This window comes from Mobula hypostoma, chromosome 1, assembly GCF_963921235.1.
Source record: "Mobula hypostoma chromosome 1, sMobHyp1.1, whole genome shotgun sequence".
In the NCBI taxonomy this organism is placed as follows: domain Eukaryota; kingdom Metazoa; phylum Chordata; class Chondrichthyes; order Myliobatiformes; family Myliobatidae; genus Mobula; species Mobula hypostoma.
Genome location: NC_086097.1, coordinates 90,422,607 through 90,429,928, shown reverse-complemented (window position 1 = coordinate 90,429,928; position 7,322 = coordinate 90,422,607).

Below are 7,322 nucleotides of genomic sequence, written 5' to 3'. Positions count from 1 at the left end.
TCTTTTCCTCTGCTAGCCTGCAGGTCACCTTTGGGCAAGGTGTAGCTTAGCCCCCCCCCCACCGATCAGGGTCGCATGAAGCCATGGGGACAGGTTGTGAATGGTCTAAGAGCATCTGGTGCACGTCGTAGTTATCACAAATCCTAATTATGCGACCACAGATGCCAGGCAATCTCTGAAGAGTACTGATAATGGCTGGGGTCGCCCGTCTGGTAAAGACACTGCCCAGAAGAAGGCAATGGCAAACCACTTCGGCAGAAAAATTTTCTAAAAACAGTCATGGTCATGGAAAGAGCATTATCGCCCAGGTTGTACGACATGGCGCATAATGGACAAACAGTATGATATTGATCTATTTAACCTTAAACTAAAATGCTAGATAAACTTGATGTAATACAGTATTGAGGCAGTTGCAACATTGAAATAGTGAAGTGGAACAAGATGCACTAAGACCAGAATTACTTCATGGTGTTACTACCTCCAGAACAGAGGTGGCAGCTGAGATACACCCTTGAAGAAGGATTATGAGCCATGTGCTTGTTGTTATCTAGTTGTCATCTGCTTGCTATATGCAGCAGGGAAAGGGAAATGACAACAGAAGAAAAAGCAATGTGAGTCAATGTATCGGGTTCTGACTGTGAGGTTGGGAGAAGCTGGTCAGGAGTGACTGTTGCAATGAGGTGTCAGGATTCCGGTTACTTGGGTTGGACTCCTATGTTCATGCAGTCAGACTGCAAACCTCATGGTGCACCAAAACTGATCGAGGTGCTCTGGGGAACACAGTGTCAGAGCTAAACTTTTCAATCTATGGCAAGGTGGAATGAAAATGCTATAGTATTTGATAGACAAACACAAGCTTACATACGACCTCTGCCACATGACAATATCACCAAATTTGCACATCATTGGAACAAGATGGTTGCAATATGACCAGTTCTGTCCCAAACTGGTGTTTACAAGTGTAAACATTGGGGTTAAAATTAGTTAACAACTAGGATACTGATAAACATAAACGATTTTCCTCAAAAAGCATCTTTGGTTTGCTAACAATGAGATGTTCCTTTATCAGGTAATTCGTGGCAAATAGAACAGAGGTGGTCCAGTCAACAGGACAGGTCCCAGCAATGCTCCAGGGTATGATGGGGCACAGAAAAGCAGTGGTTTGCATGGTTTCGTTGTGGTAGTTCATAATGAAAAAATAAAACCTCCTGAATTTCTGGAGTTCCATGCAAGCAAACAGTCCAAGTACAAAGCAATGAATGATCTGTTGGAGGAGCTCAGCGGGTCGACAGCATTTGTGGAAGGAAGGGAATTGTCAACATTTTGAGTGGAAACCCTGCATCAGGACCACTCATGCATTGGGAAATCTCTGCAACACTGGATTCCACTGTCTTCTGCATCTCCAGGACCTCTCCAGGTGACAACATTCCTCAGAACTGCTTATAACCCAAACAGCTCACAATCCAGATATGTGGCTACCTGACCCCCAAAAAAACAATATTTAAATAAAAACAAAGGCCAACCAGGAGCAAGGTGTAGTTAAATCAAACATTCAGAGATTGCCTCAAACCAAGTTCCCACACAGCAGAAAATGCCTGCAGCCCTACAACAAACCCATCCCACCTACCTCGCAAGGATGGTATACAAGTCGGTGTCTATGAGCTGGGGAGAACCAGCAACGGGAACAGAAGAGGCAAGAACTCACTTTGTAAACTGAGTGAAAGTAAAAATCTTGTCAAAGACAATTAGGCATGAGGAGAGGGACCTGTACGATGCCATGAATCAGAGACCCAGGAGATGCATTAAAAGCACAACACAACCTTCCTGCAAAGGGTGACAAGGTAGCATAGTGGTTAGCTCATTGCTTTACAGTACAGGTTATCTGGGTTCAATTCCCACCCTACCTGTAAGGAGTTTGTATGTTCTCCCCATGAGTGTGTGGGCTTCCTTGGAGTGCTCCGGTTTCCCCCCACAGTTCAAAAACATACCAGTTGGCAGATGGTCACTGTAAATTGGGCCGGAAAAGGGCCTATTCTGCACAGTATCTCGATAAATAAAACGAATAATTAAAAACAGTTGAGCATTCTTCCCTCACAAAATGGAGCAACAGAATCCTTTAACACTTTCTCAGTGGAGCTATCATTGTCTGTAGATAATGGCAATTCCCAGATCAGAGGGCCTCGCCTCTCAGGGACCGGATTATTTGTGAAATCCAGCCCGAACAGCTGCTATGGAGGACAGAGTAAGCCTATTTAAACTGTATTTTGTAAACTGATGCAAAATGGATCAACTCATTTGCATTTTATGTGATTAAAAACTTCTTCACTGTAATTAAGAAAACACACAAACTTTTAAAATGAACTGTAATACAAGAAGTCTGGAAAAACATTAAAAAATCATAAGCAACCTTGGTACTAATCTTTTGAAAAACCCAGTCCTAACAAGGAAAGCATTTGTGATTACCCACAATTTCCTTTTTTTTCTACAAAATATCAACCCAGAATTTCCAATTCCAGATGTTTATTAATCACCCACTCACTCATATTACCAATTCAATTTGGCAGTTTTTAATTTGTGAGAATCTCATATCTGTAATAAAAATTTACTCATAATTCACATTTATGGAATCAGACTAGAATCCATGTTTTTGTCCCTTGAAATATTAATTCAAATAATATTTGAATTGATAAAGAAAGTGAAAATAAAAGAAATAAGAGAGAGTGTACTTAAAACAGGAGTTTAAATGAAAGATCAATGCTTATTCTTTCCTTCTTTAGGAATATTTACAAATACCTGTAAAACAATATAAACAGATCGTTTCCATCATGAGGTAAAATGAACAAAAGGGAAAAGTAGATGCAGTTTCACATAATTTTCACACTCACAGATTCTTAAAGACCACTTCCTTTTAAAACATGGCAGATGCTGAAACTTAATTTCACAGTCAGCAACAGCGAGGATCCCCATTAAATCCATTCTATGCTATGGACTGGAGGATTAATTCACACATATTTCCAACATAGAGTTAACAATCACTTAGCAGCCTTCATATTTCGACTCTTCTTCTCTTTCCAAAGAAGCTCAAACATATTTCTACAGTTCATGCATCATTTTAAAACTCACAGATAATTCACACACTTTAAACTGGTTCAGAAAACGACCTACTTTCAAAGGTCAAAAATGAACAAGCTTAAAATGTGCACTTCAAGGAAACTTTAAAACTACTGTTTGTACATTTGTTATGTGCAGTTTTGTATGACGTGGCCAATCATGGTCTTTCTATGACCATGATTGTTCTTGGCAAATTTTCCTAAAAAAATGGCTTGCCACTGGGCAGTGTCTTTACAAGGTGGATGACCCCTGCCATTATCAATATTCTTCAGAGATTGTCAGCCTGGCATCAATCGTCGCATAACCAGAACTTGTGATATGCACCAGTTAGTTGCTCATATGACCATCCATCAAATGCTCCCATGGCTTCATGTGACCCTGATTGGGGGGTGGGGGTGGAGGGGGTGGCCTAGGCAGATTCTGCATCTTGCACAAGATGACCTGCAAGCTAGTGGAGGGAAGGAGTGCCTTACAATTCCTGTAGTAGAGAGGTATCTCCACATTGCCACCCGGTTTGAAACTATATGATTTGAAAACAAAGGAACGCTGGAAGATATTGTTCAAGCAAAAACATAGATTCCAATACCCCAGATTTATCAAAACTTCCAGGAGCTTCCATGCTTTATAGAATTTGGGTTATATGACCTGTTTGTTAGTATGTTGGTTGGTCATTGCAAATGCCCCGGTGGTAGAATGTGGGGGGAGTTGATTGAACACGGAGAATGGGATTAGTATAGGATTATTGTGAATGGGTGATTAATGTTTGGTGCAGACGTGATGGTCTGAAGGTCCTGTTTCCATGCTCTGTCTGCCCATGACATTATCTATGACTCTGTAATCTTGGACATTGTGTCTCATCTTTCCACAAATAACACACTTTTTCCCACAGCCATTCATTATTCTAGACCATTGTTTCCGTTTACATGTGAGTTATATTTAGTCCTGTCCTTTATAGGCTTCACCTTTAAATAATAACTTACAACTATTGATGCCACTGGTGAGGGTTTGTCCTGATGGTCCTTCCAATGTGTAAGCAAATTTCTTAACACCCATCTGGATCTCCCAGACCAATCATGACATTATTGTTATGCTAGTAAAGTTAGTGGGGGTTGATGGAGATTGTCTTCAGTCAATCAGTACCTCCCTAATCCTTCTCTTTCTATTTTACTATAGGTAGGGCACAATTTTGTCTGGGTTCTCCCCCCCCCCAACTTCTCCTGCACAACTGGATAACAGGGTTTAAAGGGATCACCTGATCTGCATCCACAACCATGCCTAACTAAGTTTCATCTCAAGTTACCAAGGTCCAGATACACCCAGAATCTTAGTGCAATCTAACCAATGCTGCTGCATCTAAACTGAAAAAACAGACGTTTCTCAGTTTTACCAAAATGCTGCATTGTTGCTATAATTTCCAAATGCATGTGATCTTCTCTCTGGGTTCCCAAATCTTTAGCAGTCTCCGTTCATTACAATAGACTGTCAGCTTCATTATAAGTCTGGTTCTCAGACTGGTTCTCCTCAACCATTGGAGTTGTATGCCCATTTCTGCTCCCTCTGCCACCTTCCACAGCTCCCTCCTCCAGCCTCTCTAACCATGTGTCCAAAACATTCCCTTTCTCTGCAACCCCTTCCATCACCAAACTGTAACCTGCTCCAATTGGGCGATCTCTCCCGTGCACACCAAAATGACCACATATGCTGCAGATACCATTTTCTGCTCTCACAACACCCAAAAGGCTGTCCCTAAATCACTGCAGTCTTACTTTTTCCTTACATTCGAATACCAACTATATGATCTTCTGCCTAGATGCTGACAGCACAGAGGTTTCATCCATTATTGACACAGCAGCTTCCTCCCATTTCAGAGTCTCTTTGATGTGATTGGAACAATGCAAAGCCATTCCTTCTGTGGTAATTTCACCCTATCTTCCACTTTCCCTATTCTCTGAGTTTGGCTTCAGTCTGAACTGGAAGGAAAATCTAATTAAAGCTCAGAACCCAGGAATTTGAAACAATCTTAAACTTCCAGTTTAACACCAAAGATGTGTGACAGCTTACAGTTAAATCATAAAGCAAGAGATCCGAGTAAAAACATTACTTATAACATCTTTTCTTAAGCAAGTTGTGGTGGAGGCAGGTGCAGGCGAGGCTGGAGTGGGGATGAGCCGTGCTGGGGCAGCGTATTCGAGCCGGGGTCACAGATGAAGTTCGTATCACTGTCAACAATGGAGTAGGCGATTTGGAGAGGAGTCAACGCGGAAGAGTTTTGATGCCTGTCCACCTAATCCGGGTGCGAGGGTGGATTGCTCCAAGCAACAAGCTGATTTGGTGAGATCGAGAAGGGCTTTGAATTGGGCAGCCCAAGTGTGTCAGGGCATCTGGATTCAGGTCCTAGAAAGTGGCGCTACTTGGTGTTTGGACAATTTAAACATTGGCCCAGGTAGACTGGAAGCCTGAGGTTGGGGTACGGAGGTGAGGGTCGGGTTGATTTCCCATGCTGTCCTGCGAACGTTTATTCATTTCTCCACAGTGCTGAGGCCATGAACTGATCCGGCTGCTGTGCATTCCTTCCCTGCTGGTGTGATGAACTGGGACCAAGGCTTGGCTTGGGCCTACTCCGGCTACTCCAGGAGCCAATCTGGGACTCAGTCTGGTTCAGGATGCCATTGGCTTGCTTCTGTTGTTTGCAATATGTGTTTTTTTCCCCCTCTCGCTTTCTCTGCATAGTCTTTTTTATTGGATTATTCAGGTTTCTTGTTTTGTGGCTGCCTGTAAGCAGACAAATTTCAAGGCATATAATTCATACATTCTTTGATAATAAATGTGCTTTGAATCTTGAATCTTTGAATCTTTCTCAGTAATATTTTATCAAAAGCCAACCAAATGCTACTAATAAAACAATGCAAATACAAGCATTTCAAATAATATGACTTTATATTAAATTTCCAAAAGCATGATGTAAAACACCTCATACTTTTGTCATACTTTTGACAAAATTGTCATACTTTTATATCAGCAGTAAACAAATTACTCTAAGACCATGAGATATAGGAGTAAATTAGGCCACTCAGCCCATCGAGTTTGCTCACCATTTGATGATGGCTGATTATTGTCTCTCTCAACCCTGTTCTCCTGGGGAGATACGTTTGAGAGCAGAGTTGATGGTGGAGGAAGGGAAGCCTCTTTCTTTAAAAAAGGAAGGCATCTCCTTCATCCTGGAATGAAAAGCCTCATCCTGAGAGCAGATGTGGCGGAGGCAGAGGAATTGTGAGAAGGGGATGGCATTTTTGCAAGAGGCAGGGTGGGAAGAGGAATAGTCCAGGTAGCTGTGAAAGTCCGTAGGCTTATAGTAGACATCAGTAGATAAGCTGTCTCCAGAGATAGAGACAGAAAGATCAAGAAAGGGGAGGGAGGTGTCGGAAATGTACCGGGTAAACTTGAGGACTGGGTGAAAGTTGGGGGCAAAGTTAATGAAGTCAACGAGCTCAGCATGCGTGCAGGAAGCAGTGCCAATGCAGTCGTCGATGTAGTGAAGGAAAAGTGGGGGACAGATACCAGTATAGGCTTGAAACATGGATTGTTCCACAAAGCCAATGAAAAGGAAGGCATAGCTGGGACCCATACAGGTGCCCATGGCTACACCTTTAGTTTGGAGGAAGTGGAAGGAGCCAAAGGAGAAATTGTTGGAGTAAGGACTAATTCCGCTAGACGGAAGAGAGTGGTGGTAGAGGGGAACTGGTTAGGAATCCAAAAAGAAGTGGAGAGCTTTGAGACCTTCCTGGTTGGGGATGGAGGTATATAGGGACTGAACATCCATGGTGAAAATAAAGCGGTGGGGGCCAGGGAACTTAAAATCATTGAAAAGATTCAGAGTGTGAGAAGTGTCACAAACATAGGTGGGAAGGGATTGAACAAGGGGGGATAAGACCGTGTCGAGGTATGGAATCTGGAATGTGTATGCTTAGTTCAATCCCTTTACTTTAAGCTAGGCGCGCACATATGATGTAGTGGTGTGATGACGTATGCCATCCACATACTTTTACATAGAACCTGTAATGAATTATGTAAACAACAGAAAGCTTAATCAAACAACATATTTACAATGTTACTGATATATTAAGAACACAATGCTATCAGCCTCCACTTTAAATATACCAAAGATGCATATTGCTGGACTATCTCAAGCAACATCTGTAGAGGTAAAGAGA